Source organism: Nuphar pumila, chromosome 11, assembly GCF_984573655.1.
Source record: "Nuphar pumila chromosome 11, dmNupPumi1.hap1.1, whole genome shotgun sequence".
NCBI classification, from domain to species: domain Eukaryota; kingdom Viridiplantae; phylum Streptophyta; class Magnoliopsida; order Nymphaeales; family Nymphaeaceae; genus Nuphar; species Nuphar pumila.
The window spans coordinates 70,311,789-70,332,653 of NC_143259.1; positions in this window are offsets into that span (position 1 = coordinate 70,311,789).

A 20,865-nucleotide genomic window follows, 5' to 3' on the forward strand; every position below is an offset into this window, starting at 1 on the left:
CTTAGAACACATATATGCGAGTTTGAATCACTATAACATATTTTTTACAGCATTAGAACACATATATGCATGATTGAATCACTATAAATTTTTTTTGAGTAACTTAGAAAACATATCTATATGTTTGAATCACTATAATTTTTTTTTGATAGATTTAGAACATATATATGCATGAGTTTATCACTATGAATATTTTTTGACAGCCTTAAAATGCATATATGCAAGATTGAATTGCAATACATTTTTTTGACTGCCATAGAACACATTTATGCATGACTGAATCAGTATAGATTTTGTTGACAGCCTTAGAACACTTATATGCAAAGATTGAATCACTATAAATTTTTTTGATAGCCTTAGAACACATATATGCTAAATTGATTTTTTTTTATGGCCTTAGAACACATATATGCTTGATTGAATCACTGTGAAAATTTTTTGACAACCTTAGAACACAAATATGAATGATTGAATCACAATAAATTTTTTTTGACAACCTTAAAACACATTTATGCATGATTGAATAACTATGATTTTTTTTTACAGCCTTAGAACACATATATCCATGATTGAATCACTATGAAACTTTTTTGACAGCCTTATAACATATATATCCAAGATTAAGTCACTATGAAATTTTTTTAGCAGCCTTAGAACACATATATGCAATATTGAAATACTATGAAATTTTTTGTCAACCTTAGAACACATATATGCATGAGTAAATGACTATCAACTTTTTTTGATAGCCTTAAAACACATATATGCATGATTAAATCACTATGAAATTTTTTTGACAGCCTTCGAACACATATATGCATGATTGCATTTTTTTTGACAGCCTTAGAACACACACACTTATGATTGAATCACTATAAAAATTTTTTGACCACCTTACAATGCATACATGCATGATTGAATGACAATAGTTTTTTTTTTACAGCATTTGAACACATATGAGCATGATTGAATGACTATGATTTTTTTTTTACAACTTTAAGACACATATATGCAAGATTAAAGCACTATGATTTTTTTTTGACAAGGTTAGAACACAAATATGCAAGATTGAATCACTATGAAAATTTTTTGACAGTCTTAGAACACTTTTATCCATGATTGAATCACTATGAATTTTTTTTGACAGCATTAGAACACTTATATGCATGATTGAATCTCTATAAATTTTTTTGACAACATTATAACATATATATGCAAGATTGAATTGCTATGAATTTTGTTTACGGCCTTAGAACACATATATGCATGATTGAATCACTATAATTTTTTTTTGGCAGCCTTAGAACACATATATGCATGATTGAATCTCTTTAAAAAAAATTGACAACCTTAGAATACATATATGCATGATTGAATTGCTATGATTTTTTTTGACAGCCTTAGAACACATATATGCATGACTGAATCACTATGATTTTTTTTGTCAACGTTAGAACACATATATGCATGATTGAGTCACTATAAAAAAATTTTGATTGCCTACGAACACATATATGAATGATTGAGTCACTATGATTTTTTTTAACCGCATTAGAACACATATATGCAATATTCAATCCCTAAGAATTTATTTTGGTAGCCTTAGAAGACATATATGCATGATTCAATCACTATGAAATTCTTTTGAGAACGTTAGAACATATATGCATTATTGAGTCACTATGATTTTTTTTTACAACCTTAGTACACATATTTGCATGAGTTAATCACTACAAATTTTTTTTGACAACCTTAGATCGCATATATGCATGATTCAATCACAATGAAAATTTTTGGACCACCTTAGAACACATATATGCAAGATTGAATCACTTTGAAATTTTTTTGACATGCTTAGAAAACAAATATGCAAAATTAAATCATTAAAAAAAAATTAACAGCCTTAGAACACATATATGCCTGATTGAATCACTATAAAATTTTTTTGACACCCTTAAAACACATTTATGGATTATTGAATCTTTATAAAAAAATTTGACAACCTTAGATCACATATATGCAAGATTTAATTGTTGTGAATTTTTTTTATAGCCTTAGAACACATATATGCAAGATTGAATCACTATGAAATTTTTTGACTGCCTTAGAATACATATACGCATGATTGAATCACTATGAAAATTTTTTGACAGCCTTATAACACATATGCATGATTGAATCACTATGAATTTTTTTTTATAGCCTTAGAATACATATATGCATGATTGAATCACTGTGAAATTTTTTTGACAACGTTAGAACACATATATGAATGATTGAATCACTATGAAATTTTTTTGACAGCCTTAGAACACATATATGCTTTATTGAAACACTACAAATTTTTTTTGACAGCCTTGGAACACATTTATGCCCGATTGAATCACTATGATTTTTTTTTTACAATTTTAGAACACATATATGCAAGATTGGATCACTATAACATATTTTTGACAGCATTAGAACACATATATGCATGATTGAATCACTATAAAAAAATTTTGAGTAACTTAGAACACATATCTGCATGATTGAATCACTATGATTTTTTTTTACTACCTCGCAACATATATATGCTTGATTGCATCATAATGTAATTTTTTTGAGTAACTTAGAAAACATATCTATATGATTGAATCACTACAAATTTTTTTGATAGCCTTAGAACATATATATGCATGATTGAATCACTATGATTTTTTTTTGACAGCCCTAAAACACATTTATGCAAGATTGAATCACTATAAATTTTTATGATAGCCTTAGAACACATATATGCATGATTGACTCACTGTAAAATTTTTTGACAGCCTTAGAACACATATATACATGACTGAATCACTATAAATTTTTTTAACAGCCTTAGAACACATATATGCAAGGTAGAATTTTTTTTGATAGGCTTAGAACTCGTATATGCTTGATTGAATCACTATGAAATTTTTATGATAGCCTTAGAACATATATATGCCTGATTGAATCACTATAATTTTTTTTTGACAGCCTTATAACACATATATGCATGATTAAATCCCAATAAATTTTTTTTTGACAGCCTTAGAATACATCTATGCTTGATTGAATCACTATGATTTTTTTTTTACAGCCTTAGTACACATATATGCATGATTGAATCACTATGATTTTTTTTTTGACAACCTTATAACACATATATCCATGATTGAATCACTATGAATGTTTTTTGACAGCCTTATGACATATATATCCATGATTAAGTCACAATGAAAATTTTTTCACAACCTTAGAACACATATAAGCAATATTAAAATTTTTTGTCAGCCATAGAACACATACATGCATGTGAAAATCACTATCAATTTTTTTTTAGCGCCTTAGAACACATATATGCATGATTAAATCACTATGAAATTTTTTTTACAGCCTTAGAACACATATATGCATGATAAAAAAAAATTTGACAGCCTAAGAACACACACACTTATGATTGAATCACTATAAAAATTTTTGGACAACCTTACAACACATACACGCGTGATTGAATCACATACACACCTAATTGAATGACTATGATTTTTTTTTTACAACCTTAGGACACATATATGCAGGATTGAATCACTATGATGTTTTTTTACAGACTTAGAACACATATATGCAACATTGAATCACTATGAAATTTGTTTGACAGCATTAGAAGACTCATATGCATGATCGAACCTCTATAAATATTTTTGACAACCTTATAACATAAATATGCAAGATTGAATTGCTATGAATTTATTTTAAAGCCTTAGAACACATATATGCATGATTGAATCACTAAAAAAAATTTTTGATAACCTTAGAAAAATATATACATGATTGAATCACTATGATTTTTTTTTTACAGCCTTAGAACACATATATGCATAATTGAATGACTATAATTTTTTTTTGATATTCTTAGAACACATATATGCATGATTGAATGACTATGAATTTTTTTTGACAATGTTAGAACACATATATGCATGATTGAATCAGTATGATTTTTTTTTTATAAACTTTGAACACATATATGCATGATTGAATTGCTATGATTTATTTTTTACAGCCTTAGAACACATATATGCATGATTGAATCACTATGAAATATTTTTGACTGTCTTAGAACACATATATGCATGATTGAATCATTGTGAATTTTTTTGGATAGCCTTAGAAGACATATATGCATGATTGAATTACTATAAAAAAATTTTGAGAACGTTAGAACAGATATATGCATGATAGAGTCACTATGATTTTTTTTTTACAACCTTAGTACACATATACACATGAGTGAATCACTATGATTTTTTTTTGACACTATAAGATCAAATATATGCCTGATTGAAACATAATGAAATTTTTTGGAGAACCTTAAAATATATATATGCATGGTTGAATCACTATGAGAATTTGTTGACACCTTAGGACACATATGCATGATTGAATCACTATGAATATTTTTTTACAGGCTTAGAAAACATATATGCAGGATTAAATCACTATTATTTTTTTTGATAGGCTTAGAAAACATATATGAAAGATTAAATTGCAATAAAAAAATTTTGACAGCCTTTAAACACATATATGGAAGATTGAATTACTATGAAATTTTTTTGACAGCCTTAGAATACATATATGGATGACTGAATCTCTATAAAAAAAATTGACAACCTTAGAGCACATATATGCAAGATTGAATTGCTATGATTTTTTTTTTACAGCCTTAGAACACATATATTTATAATTGAATGACTGAATTTTTTTTTACAGCCATAGAATAAATATATGCATTATTGTATCACTATGAAATTTTTTTGACAGCCTTAGAACACATATATTCATGATTGAATCACTATAAAAAAATTCTAACAATGTTAGAACAAATATGTTCAGGATTGAATCACTATGATTTTTTTTTGATAGCCTTAGAACACATATATTCAAGATTGAATCACTACAAAAAAAATTTGACAGCCTTAGAACACATATATTCAAGTTTGAATCACTATAAAAAATTTTTGACAGCCTTAGAACACATATAAGTATGATTGATTCACTATGATTTTTTTTTACAAACTTAGAACACATATATGCAAGTTTGAATCACTATAACCTATTTTTGACAGCATTAGAACACATATATGCATTATTGAATCACTATAAAAAAATTTGAGTAACTTAGAACACATATCTACATGATTGGATCACTATGCAATTTTTTTGACAGCCTCAGAACACATATATGCATGATTGAATCACTATGCAATTCTTTTGAGTAACTTAGAACATATATCTACATGATTAAATCACTACAAAGTTTTTTTGATAGCCTTAGAACACTCATGATTGAATCACTATGATTTTTTTTCAAAGCCTTAGAACATATATATGCAATTAAGAGACTATGAATTTTTTTTGACAGCCGTAGAACACATATATGAATGATAGAAAATTTTTTGATAGCCTTAGAACACGTATATGCCTGATTGAATCACTATGAAATTTTTTTGACAGCCTTAGAACACATATATGCATGATAGAATCACTATGAAATTTTTTTGACAGCCTTAGAACACATATATGCAAGATTGAATCACTATGAATTTTTTTTGACAGCCTTATAACACATATATCCATGATTGAATCACTATGAAACTTTTTTGACAGCCTTATAACACATATATTTAAGATTGAAATACTATGAAATTTTTTGTCAGCCTTAGAAAACATATATGCATGAGTAAATATCCAAAAAAAAATTGATAGCCGTAGAACACATATATGCATGATTGATTCACTATGAATTTTTGTTGACAGCCGTAGAACACATATATGCATGATTGAATCACTATGATTTTTTTTGGAAAACTTAGAACATATATGCATGATTGAATCACTATGAATTTTTTTTTACAGCCATTTTACACATATATGCATGAGTAAATCACTATCAAATTTTTCTGACAACCTTACAACATATATATGCATGATTGAATCACTATGAATTTTTTTTTACAATGTTAGAACACATATATGCAAGATTGAAACACTATGAAATTTTTTGATAGGCTTAGAACACATATATGCAGGATTGATCACTATGAAATTTGTTTGAAAGCCTTACAACACATATGCATGATTGAATCACTATGAAGTTTTTTTTACAGCATTAGAACACATATATGCGTGAATAAATCTCTATAAAAATTTTTTGACAACCTTATAACACATATATGCAAGATTGAAATTCTATGAATTTTTTTTACAGCCATAGTACACATATATGCATGATTGAATCACTATGAATTTTTTTTTACAGTCATAGAATACATATATGCAAGCTTGAATCACTATGAAATTTTGTTGACAACATTAGAATACATATATATTCATGATTGAATAACTATGAATTTTTTTTGATAGCCTTAGAACACATATACGCCTGATCCAATCACTATGAAGTTTTATTGACAACGTTATATATGAAAGATTGAATCACTATGATTTTTTTTGAGTAACTTTGGACACATATTTGCATGATTGAATCACTAAATTTTTTTTGACAGCCTTAGAACGTATATAGGCAAGATTTAATCACTCTAAATTTTTTTTGACAGCCTTAGAACACATATATGAATGATTGAATCACTAGGAATTTTTTTTTATAGCCTTAGAACATATAAATGATTGATCGAATCACTATGAATTTTTTTTACAGCCTTAAACACATGTATGCATGATTGAATTCCTATAATTTTTTTGAGAGTCTTAGAACACATATATGCAAGATTGAAAATTTTTTGATAGCCTTAGAACGCATATATGCCTGATTGAATCACTATGAAATTTTTTTGACAGCCTTAGAACATATATATGCATGATTGAAACACTCTAAATTTTTTTGACAGCCTTAGAACACATCTATGCATGATTGAGTCACTATGATTTTTTTTTCACAGCCATAGAACACATATATGCATGATTGAATCACTATGAATTTTTTTTGATAGCCTTAGAACACATATATGCATGATTGAATCACTATAATTTTTTTTGACAACATTAGAACACTAATATGCAAGATTTAATCACTATGATTTTTTTTTTCACAGCCTTAGAACACATATATACATGATTGAATCACTATAAATTTTTTTTAACAGTATATGCTACATTGAATCACTATGAATTTTTTGTGACAACCTGAGTTCACATATATGCATGATTGATTCACTATGTATTTTTATTGACATTCTTAGAACACATATATGCATGATTGAATTAGTATGATTTTTTTTGACAACCTTAGTACTCATATATGCATAATTGAATCAATATAATTTATTTTTGACAGCCTTAGAACACATATATGTAAGATTCAGTCAACATGACATTTTTTTGATAGCCTTAGAGCACATATATGCATGATTGATTCACTACAAAAGTTTTTTAACAGCCTTAGAGCACATATATGCATGACTGAATCACTACAAAAGTTTTTTTGACAGCCTCAGAACACATATATGCATGACAAAATCACTATGCAGTTTTTTTGATAGCCTTAGAACACTCATGATTGAATTACTATGGTTTTTTTTTCACAGCCTTATTACACATATATGCAATTCAGTGACTAAGAAGTTTTTTTGAGAGTCGTAGAACACATATATGAATGATAGAATCACTATTTATTTTTTTTGATTGCCTTAGAACACATATATGCAAGACTAAAATTTTTTTGACAGCCATATAACACATATATGCGTGATTACAATTTTGTTAACAGCCTTAGAACACATTTATGCATGATAGAATCACTATAAAAATTTTTAGACAATGTTAGAACACATATATGCATGATTGAATCACTATGAAATTTTTTGGACGTGCTTATTGCACATATATGCATGATTGAATCACTATAAAAAAATCTTGACAACCTTACAACAATACACACATGATTGAATCACTACAAAAAAAAATTGACAGCATTAGAACACATTTATGCATGATTGAATCACTATGAATTTTTTTTGGGTAACTTAGAACACATATAAGCATGATTGAATCTCAGTGAAATTTTGTTGACATCCTTAGAACACATATATGCATGATTGACTATGAATTTTTTTTGATAGCCTTAGAAAACAAATAAGCATGATTGAATCACTATGAATTTTTTAGGTAGCCTTAGAACATATATATGCATCATTGAGTCACTATTAAAATTTTTTGGAGACCATTAAACACATATATGAAATATTGAGTCACTATGAATTTTTTTTAAAAGCCTTAGAACATATATATGCATGATTGAACCAAAACAATTTTTTTTTCTCAGCATTAGAACACATATTTTCCTGATTGAATCACTATGATTTTTTTTTGACAACCTTAGAACACATACATGCATGATTAAATCACTATGAAAACTTTTTGACAACCTTAGAACACATTCATGCATGATTGAATCACTATGAATTTTTTTTGACAACGTTAGAACACATATATGCATGATTGAATCACTATGAATTTTTTTTGACAGACTTAGAACACATATATACTTGATTCAATCAATATGAATTTTTTTTACTGCTTTAGTACATTTATATGCAAGATTGAATCACTATGAATTTTTTTTGACAACCATAGAACACATATATTCATGATTGAATCACCATGAAATTTTTTTGAATGCCTTAGAATATATATATGCTTGATTGAATGACTGTGAAGTTTTTTTGACATTCTTAGAACACATATATGCAAGATTAAATCACTATGAATTTTTTTTGACATTCTTGAAAAACATATATGCATGATTGAATCCGTATCAGATTTTTTTGACAATGTTAGAACACATATCTACGTCATTGAGTCCCAATGATTTTTTTTTTACAGCCTTAGAACATATATATGCATGAGTGTGACTATGAAATTTTTTTGAAAGCCTTAGAATGCATATATGCATGAGTGAATCACTATAACATTTTTTTGACAGCCTTCGAACACATATATGCATGATTGAATCACTTTGAATTTTTTTTTACATCCTTAGAACACACATATGCAAGATTGAAATTTTTTTGACTGCCTTAGAACACGTATATGCATGATTGAATCACTATAAAATTTTTTAGAAGCCTTTGAACACATATATAAATGAATGAATCACTATGAGTTTCTTTTTACAATGTTAGAACACACATATGCATGATTGAGTCATAATGAATTTTTTTAGACAACCTTAGAACATATATATGCATGACTGAATCACTATAATTTTTTTTTGACAGCCTTAGAACACATATATGCATGATTGGAATTTTTTTGACAAACTTAGAACAAATATATATGTGATTGAATCACTATAAATTTTTTTAGACAATGTTAGAACACATATATGCATGATTGAGTCAGTATAAATTTTTTTGACAGCCTCAGAACACATATATGCATGATTGAATCTCTATGAATTTTTTTTGACAGCATATTTTTGACATTGTTAGAAAACATATATGCATGATTGATTCACTATAAATTTTTTTTGACAGCATTAGAACACATATATGCATGATTGAATCACTATATATTTTTTTTGACGGCCTTGGAACACATATTATATGCAAGATTGAGTCATTAAGACATTTGTTTGACAGCCTTAGAGCACATATATGCATTATTCAATCACTACAAAAGTTTTTTGACAGCATTAGAACATATATATGATTGATTAAGTCACTGTAAAAAATTTTTGACAACCTTCGATCTCATATATGCATGATTGAATCACTATTAACTTTTTTTGACATCCGTAGAACACATACATGCAAGATTAAAACACAATGAAATTTTTTTGAGAACCTTATAACTCATATATGCATGATTGAATTGCTATAATTTTTTTTGACAAACTTACAACACATATCTGCATGATGGAATCACTATGTAATTTTTTTGACAGCCTTAGAACACATACATGCAATATTGAATCACTATAAAAATTTTTTGACAGACTTAGAACATATACATGCATGATTGAATCACTATGACATGTTTTTGACAACCTTAGGACACATATACTCAAGATTGAATCACTATAAATTTTTTTTGATAGCATTGGAACACTTATATGCAAGATTGAATCACTATGAAATTTTTTCACAGCCTTAGAACACATATATGCATGATTGAATCACTATGAATTTCTTTTGTCAGCCTTAGATCACATATATGCAAAGATTGAATCACCAAGAAATTTTTTTGACAACCTTAAAACACATATATGCAGATTGAATCACTATGAATTTTTTTTGACATTCTTAGAACACATATATGCATGATTGAATCACTATGAATTTTTTTGACAATATTGGAACACATATATGCATGATAGAATCACAATGTAATTTTTTTGACAGTCTTGGATCACCTATATGGAAGATTGAATCACTAAATTTTTTTTTTGACAACTTTAGAAAACATATATTCAAGATTGAATCACTATGATTTTTTTTTGACATTCTTAGAAATCATATTTGCATGATTGAATCACTATGAAATTTTTTTAAGAACGTTAGAACACATATATGAAAGATTGAATCACTTTGAATTTTTTTTGACAACATTAAAACACATGAATGCATGATTGAACCACTTTAAATGTTTTTTTCACAGAATTAGAACACATATATGCATGATTAAACCACTACAATTTTTTTTCACAGCATTAGAACACATATATCCATGATTGAATCACTAAAACATTTTTTTGACAACCTTTGATTACATATATGCAAGATTGAATCACTATGAAATTTGTTTGACAACCTTAGAACACACATATGCATGATTGAATCACTATATTTTTTTTTACAGCATTAGAACACATATTTGCATGATCAAATCACTATAAATTTTTTTTGACAACCTTAGATCACATATATGCATGATTGAAATACAATCAAATTTTTTTGGTAGCGTTAAAACACAAATATGAATGATTGAATCATTGTAAAAGTTTTGTTACAGCCTTAGAACACCTATAAGAGTGATTCAATCTCTATGAATTTTTTTTGACAGCCTTGGATCTCATATACACATGATTGAATCACTATGAAATTTTTTAGAAGCCCTAGAACACATATATTCATGATTGTATCACTTGAATTTTTTTTCACTACTTTAGAACACATATATGCACGATTGAAATACTATGAAATTATTTTGACAACCTTATAACACATAAATGCATGATTGATTCACTATAACATTTTTTTAACAGCATTAGAACACATATATTGGTGATTGACTCACCATAGAATTTTTTGAAAGGCTTAGAACACATATATGAATGATTGAATCACTATGCAATTTTTTTGAAAGTTGTACATCACATATATGCATGATTGAATCACTATGAAATTTTTTTGATAGCCATATAACACATATATGCATGATTACAATTTTGTAGACAGCCTTATAACATATTTATGCATAATAGAATCGCTATAAAAATTTTTAGACAACGTTAGAACACATATATGCATGATTGAATTACTATGAAATTTTTTTAACAGCCTTTGAACAAATATATGTGAGATTGAATCACTACGAAATTTTTTGGACGTTCTTATCGCACATATATGCATGATTGAATCACTATAAAAAAATCTTGACAACCTTAGAACACATACACACATGATTGAATCACTACACAATTTTTTTGACAGCATTAGAACACATGTATGCATGATTGAATCACTCTCAAATTTTTTTGGGTAACGTAGAACACATATGAGCATGATTGAATCTCAGTGAAATTTTGTTGACATCCTTAGAAGACATATATGCATGATTGAGTCATTATGAAATTTTTCTGATAGCCTTAGAAAACATATAAGCATGATTGAATCACTATGAATTTTTTAGGTGGCCTTAGAACATATATATGCATGATTGAGTAACTATGAATTTTTTTTAGAGACCATAAAACACATATATGAAATATTGAATCACTATGAATTTTTTTTAAAAGCCTTAGAACATATATATGCATGATTGAACCAAAACAAATTTTTTTTTGTCCGCATTAGAACACAGATTTGCGTAATTGAATCACTATGATTTTTTTTTGACAACCTTAGAACACATGCATGCATGAATAAATCACTATGAAAACTTTTTGACAGCCATAGAACACATTCATGCATGATTGAATCACTATGAATTTTTTTTGACAACGTTAGAACACATATATGCATGATTGAATCACTATGAATTGTTTTTGACAGACGTAGAACATATATATGCTTGATTGAATCAATATGAATTTTTTTTTACAGCCTTAGTACACTTATATGCAAGATTGAATCACAATGATTTTTTTTTTACAACCATAGAACACATATATTCATGATTGAATCACCATGAAATTTTTTTGAATGCCTTAGAACATATATATGATTGATTGAATGACTGTGAAGTTTTTTTGACATCCTTAGAACACATATATGCAAGATTAAATCACTATCATTTTTTTTTGACATTCTTGAAACACATATATGCATGATTGAATCAATATCAGATTTTTTTGACAATGTTAGAACACATATCTACGTCATTCAGTCCCAATGAATTTTTTTTGACAACATTATAACACTTATATGCTTGATTGAGTCACTATGAATTTTTTTTTACAACATTAGAAGTCATATATGCGTGATTGAATCACTATGAACATTTTTTGACAACCTTAGAACACATATATGCATGATTAAATCACTATGAAAATTTTATAACTGCCTTATATTATATACATGCAAGATTGAATCACAATGAATTTTTTTTTAGAACCTTATAACTCATATATGCATGATGCAATTGCTATTTTTTTTTTGACAAACTTAGATGGCATATCTGCAAGATTAAATCACCATGTAATTTTTTTTACAGCCTTAGAAAAGATACTTGCTAGAGTGAATCACTATGAATTTTTTTTGACAGCCTTAAAACATATACATGCATGATTGAATCACTATGCTTTTTTTCTGACAACTTTAGAACACATTTATACATGATTAAATCACAATGAATTTTTTTTGACAGCCTTAGAACACATATATGCTTGATTGAATGACTATGAAATTTTTTTGATAGCATTAGAACACATATGCATCATTGAATCACTATAAAATCTTTTTGACAACCTTAAAATATAAATCCGCATAATTGAATCACTATGAATTTTTTTTTACAGCATTAGAACACATATATGCATAATTGAATAACTATAATATTTTTTTGAGTAACTTAGAACACATATTTGCAAGATTGAATCACCATAAAACTTTTTTGACAGCCTTAGAACACATATATGCATGATTGAATCACTACAATTTTTTTTGCTGCCTTAGAACACTTCTATGCAAAATTGAATCACTATGAAAATTTTTTGACAGCCTTAGAACACATATATGCATGATGGAATCACTATGAATTGTTTTTTACGGCATTAGATCACATATACGCATTGAATCACTATGTATTTTTTTTGACAACCTTAGAAAACATATATGCAAGATTGAATCACTATGATTTTTTTTTACATTCTTAGTAGACATATGTGCATGATTGAATCACTATGATTTCTTTTAGCAATGTTGGAACACATATATTCATGATTGAATCACAATGAATTTTTTTCACAGTCTAAAATCACATATATGCAAGATTGAATCACTACGATTTTTTTTTGACAAACTTAGAAAACATATATGCAAGATTAAATCACTTTGAATTTTTTTCGACATTCTTAAAAGTCATATATGCATGATTGAATCACAATGAAATTTTTTTAACAACGTTGGAACACATATATGATAGATTGAATCACTGTGAATTTTTTTTCACAGTATTAGAACACATATATGCATGATTCAACATCTATAATTTTTTTTTACAGCATTAGAACACATACAACCTTAGATCGAATCACTATGAAATTTTTGTGACAGCATTAGAACACACATATGCGTGATTAAATCACTACATTTTTTTTTACAGCATTAGAACACATATATGCATGATTGAATCGCTATGAAATTTTTTTTACAACCTTAGATCAGATATATGCACGATAGAATCACTATGAAATTTTTTTAATAGCCTTACAACACATATATGCATGATTAAATCAGTATATATATTTTTTGATAGCCTTAGTACACTTATATGCAAGATTGAATCACTATGATATTCTTTTGACAAGCTTAGAATGCATATATGCATGATTGAATCACTATGAATTTTTTTTGAAAGCCTTAGAACACATATATGCTTGATTGAATCACTGTGTATTTTTTTTTACAACCTTAGAACACATATATGCTAGATTAAATCACTACAAAATTTTTTTGATAGCCTTAGAACACATATATATATATATGATTTAATCGCTATAAGATTTTTTTGACAATGTTAGAACACATATATGCATCATTGAGTCACTATGAAAAATTTTTAAGAGCCTTAGAACACATATATGCATGATTGTATCACTATGAAATTTTTTTATAGCCTTAGAACACATAAATGTATGATTAAATCACTATAATTTTTTTTTAACATCAATAGAACACATATATGCATGATTGAAATTTTTTTGACAGCCTTAGAACACAGATATACATGATTGAATCGCTATAAAAGTTTTTGCACAGCCTTAGAACACATATATTCATGGAAGAATCACTATGAAATTTTTTTGACAACGTTATAACACATATATGCATGACTAAGTCATTTTTAAATTTTTTTGACAGCCTTAAAACACATATATGCATGATTGAATCACTATGAATTTATTTTGACAACATTAGAAATCATATGCTTCATTAAATCACTATAAAATCTTTTTGACAACCTTAAAACAAAAATCTACATAATAGAATCACTGTGAACTTTTTTTTACAGCATTAGAACATATATATGCATAATTGAATAACTATAATATTTTTTTGAGTAACTTAGAACACATATTTTCATGATTGAATCACTATAATTTTTTTTGATAGCCTTAGAATACATATATGCATGATTGAATCACTGCAAAACTTTTTTGCTGCCTTAGAACACTTATATACAATATTGAATCACTATGAAATTTTTTTGACAGTCTTAGAACACATATATGCATGATTGAAGCACTATGAATTTTTTTTGACAACCTTAGATCACATATATGCAAGATTGAATGGCTATCAATTTTTTTGACAACCTTATAAAACATATATGCAAGATTGAATCACTATATTTTTTTTTACAGCTTTATAACACATATATGCATGATTGAATCACTATGAAATTTTTTTGACAGCCTTAGAACTCATATACGCATGCTTGAATCACTGTAATTTATTTTTGACAGCATTAGAACACATATATGCAAGATTCAGTCAACATGACATTTTTTTGACAGCCTTAGAGCACATATATGCATGATTGAATCACTACAAAAGTTTTTTGACAGCATTAAAACACATAAATGCCTGATTGAGTCACTATGAAATTTTTTTGACAACCTTAGAACACATATATGCATGACTGGATCACTGTGAATTTTTTTGACAACCTTAGAACACATACATGCAAGATTGAATCACAATGAGATTTTTTTGAGAACCTTATAACTCATATATGCATGATTGAATTGGTACAACTTTTTTTGACAAACTTACAACATATATCTGCATCATTCAATCACTATGCAATTTTTTTGACAGCCTCGGAACACATACATGCATTATTTAATAAGAATGAATTTTTTTGACAGCCTTAGAACATATACATTCATGATTTAAAGTTTTTTTTTACAACATTTGAACACTTGTATGCAAGATTTAATCACTATGAATTTTTTTTCAAAGCCTTAGAATACATATATGCATGATTGAATCACTACGAATTTTTATTGACAGCCTAAGATCACATATATGCAATATTGAATCACTATGAAATTTTTTTGACAACCTTATAAAACATATATGCATGATTGAATCACTATGATTTTTTTTTGACAAAATTGGAACACATATATGCATTATTGAGCCACTATGTAAGTTTTTTGACCGTCTTAGATCACATATATGCAAGATTGAGTCATAATAAATATTTTTTGACATTCTTAGATCACATATATTCAACATTGAATCACTATGATTTTTTTTGACACTTTTAGAACTCATATATGCATGATTGAATCACTATGAATTTTTTTTAACAATGTTAGAACACATATATGAAAGATTGAATCACTGTGAATTTTTTTTTACAGCATTAGGACACATATGTGGATGACAGAACCACTATATTTTTTTTTCCACAGCATTAGAACACTTATATGCATGATTGAACCACTACAATTTTTTTGCACATCATTAGAAGACATATATGCATGATTGAATCACTATAAATTTTTTTTGACAACCTTTGATTACATATTTGCAAGACTGAATCACTGTGAAATTTGTTTGACAACTTTAGAACACATATAAGCATGATTGAATCACTACATTTTTTTTTACAACAATAGAACATGTGCATGATTGAGTCACTATAAAAAAATTTTGACAACCTTAGATGACTTATATGCTAGATAGAAACACAATGAATTTATTTTGACAACCTTAGAACACATATATGAGTGATTGAATCACTATGGAATTTTTTTGACAGGCTTAGAACACATATATGAATGATTGAATCCCTATGAAATTTTTTTCACAGCCTTACAACATATATATGCATGATTAAATCTATATGAATTTTTTTTGACAACCTCATAACACATATATGCATAATTGAATCACTATGAATTTTTTTTACAACCTTATATCACGTATACGCATGATTGAAACACTATAACATTTTTGTGACAAACTCAGAACACATATATTCATGATTAAGTCACTATGAAATTTTTTTGAGAGCCTTAGAACACATATATGAGTGATTGAATCACTATAGATTTTTTTTTACAGCCTTAGAACACATATATGAATGATTGAATCACTATGCAATTTTTTTGACAGTCGTAGATCACATATATGCATGACTGAATCACTATGAAAGTTTTTTGACAGCCTTAGAAAAAAAAATATGCATCATTGTATCACTATGAATTCTTTTTGACAGCCTTAGAACACATATATGCATGATTAAATCACTATGAAGTTTTTTTTTACTACCTTAGAATACATATAAGCATAATTGAATCAATAGAAATTTTTTTGACTACCTTAGAATACATATATGCATGATTGAATCACTTAAAACTTCTTTTGGCTACCTTAGAACACATATATGCAAGATTGAATCACTATGAAATTTTTTTGACATCCTTAGATCACATATATGCATGATTGAATCACTATGAATTTTTTTGGACATCCTTTGAACACATATATGCATGATTGAATTACTATGACATTTTTATGACATTCTTAGGATACATATATGCATGATTGAATCACTATGCTATTTTTTGACAGCCTTAGAACACATATATGCATAATTGAATCACTATGCAATTTTTTTGACAGCCTTAGAAAACATATATGCATGATTGAATCACTATGAAATTTTTTAGACAACCTTAGAACACATATATGCATGATTGTAACACTATGAAATTTTTTTGACAGCCTTAGAATATATATATGCATGATCGAATCACTAAATTTTTTTTCGACAAACCTTTGAACACATATGCATGATAAATGGATGATTGAATCACTAAGATAAATGGATGATTGAATCACTATGAAATTTTTGTGACAGCCTTAGAACACATATATGCATAATTGAATCACTATAGTATTTTTTTGAAATCCTTAAAACACATATATGAGTGATTGAATAACAATGATTTTTTTTTTAACACCCTTAGAACACATATATGCTAGATTCAATCACTATGAAATTTTTTTAATAGCCTTAGAACACATATATGCATGATTGAATCACTAATAAATTTTTTTGTTGCCTTAGAACACTTATATGTAAGATTGAATCGCTGTGAAATTTTTTTGACAGCCTTAGAACACAAATATGCATGATTCAATCACTATGAAATTTTTTTGACAGCCTTAGGTCACATATGTGCAAGATTGAATCACTATGAATTTTTTTTGACAACCTTAGAAAACATATATGCAAGATTGAATCACTATGAAATTTTTTTGACAGCATTAGAACACATATATACATGATTGAACCACTATAAATTTTTTTTCACAGCATTAAAACACATATATGCATGATTGAACCACAAAATTTTTTTTTACAGCATTAGAACACATACAACCTTAGATTGAATCACTATGAAAATTTTTTTACGACCTTAGAACACACATATGCATGATTGAATCACTACATTTTTTTTACAGCATTAGAACACATATATGCATGATTGAATCACTATGAATTTTTTTTGACAACCTTCGGTCAGATATATGCAAGATAAATCACTATGAATTTTTTACACAGCCTTAGAACACATATATGCATGATTGAATCACTATAATTTTTTTTGACAGCCTTTGTACACTTATATGCAAGATTGAATCACTCTGAATTTTTTTTGACAACTTTAGAACACATATATGCTGAATTGAATCACTATAAAAGAAATTTGATACCCTTAGAACATATATATACATGATTGAATCACTATAAGATTTGTTTGACAATGTTAGAACACATATATCCATTATTGAGTCACTATGAAATTTGTTAATAGCCCTAGAACACATGTATGCATGATTGAATCTCTATGAAATTTTTTTATAGCCTTAGAACACATATATGCATGATTAAATCACTATGAAATTTTTCGGATAGCCTTAGAACACATATATTCATGTAAGAGTCACTATGAAATTTTTTTGACAACATTATAATACATATATGCATGATTGAGTCTATATGAAACTTTTTTGACAGCCTTAGGACACATATATGCATGATTGAATCACTATGAATTTTTTTTTACCGCCTTAGAACACATATATGCATGATTGAAATTTTTTTGACAGCCTTAGAACACAGATATGCATGATTGAATCACTATAAATTTTTTTGGAAAATGTTAGAACAAATATATGCATGATTGAATCACTATGAATTTTTTTTGACAGCCTTAGAACACATATATGCTTGATTGAATCACTATGATTTTTTTTTTACAACGTTTAAAAAAATATATGCATGATTGAGTCACAATGAATTTTTTTTGGCATCCTTAGAACACATATATTCAATGTTGAATCACTATGAAGTTTTTTTGACAGCCTTAGAACATATATATGCATGATTGAACCAATACAAATTTTTTTTCACGGCATTAGAACACATATATGCAGTATTGAATCACTATAACAATTTTTTACAAACCTTTGATTATATATATATGCAAGATTGAATCACTATAACATTTTTTTGACAACCTTTGATTCCATATATGCTAGAAGTCTAGAGGCGCTTGTAACCTAATGGAGTCATTACCAATGTTATCCCCATATATAAATCACCAAAGTTGCAAGTTGATAGAAAGTGAAAAAAGAGGAACGAAGATAACCCATTTTATTTATATGAGAGGGCAGTTGATCACTTATCTCATATGAAAATGCCAAAACGGGTTATGCACCCTGGCTTACATGAAGCATTGGTTCTTGTACTCTGTACGGGCAGGAAACCTTACGCACCCTGGCTGGAACAAGTTCATATCATTGGACTAATGACTGTTAAGTTCAAAAAATAATTGCCAAATTTTACAGAGAACAATATAGGAACGCAACGAACAATGCATTGGAATCAAACAACCAATGGTCATTTTATACAAAGTCCAAATTCTTAACTACAATCTTCATAATATCCAAATATAGCACTCGCTTTTACATTAGGAAAGCAGTACAAATCTAGCCACATTCACCAATCAAATAAAATATGGTAGCCTCTCTCTCTCTCTGCCTTTTCTTTGTTTTTTTTTTGTTTTTTATTCTTTTGATCTATAATTCTATACTTCTTTGATCCGCAACTACTTGTGCACCACTGACTAGAATCTTTGACAACCAATCAGTCCAATTTAAACTGATTACAAACACTTTTATATCGTCTTTGCATCTCGTCAACACGTATCAATTTATTTTTTGTCTTTTATGCTCTCGAATCATAAACTTCCAGGTATATTCTTTCTCATCCAAACATGAACTTTGAAGATCCAATCAAGAATTCCAACTCATCCCGGGAAGCTGGTATTGTTGCCGGAAAACCCCATCCCCAAACCGCAGAAATCATTGAGAAACAAATGAAAGCAATAATTCAGAACATACTTAGAGTGCGATGGACGATGCACGCAGAAGTCTTGGACCACACTTATAAACTGCAGCTCTGATACCAATCTTTGTGACGCCCCAAACCCCGACCTTGTTAAAAACCTTTGGTTTTTGAGGATTTTTTTTTTTTTGAATGGATATACAAAGTGGAAAACACTAGCGGAAGTAAAGGAGGGAAACAGGGGCAAAGCAAAGGCCGCAAGTCTGAGCGAGCCACAGTGAGAAAACCAACCACAAGCTAAGTAAAATATTTTTCATTTCCACAATAGTTGCAATGATACAAAAACGAGACTGGGTACAAAAAGGGACAGTCTCACAAAAAGGAGAGGTACAACCCCTCAAACCCCAAAACCAGAAGAAGCCAGAATCTGCTGCAAAGAGTGGGTCTCAAGGCTCCTGCTATGCGCCGTCGCATCACGCTGCGTCTACTCGTCACCTGTATCCCCATAAAATGGGGTCAGTA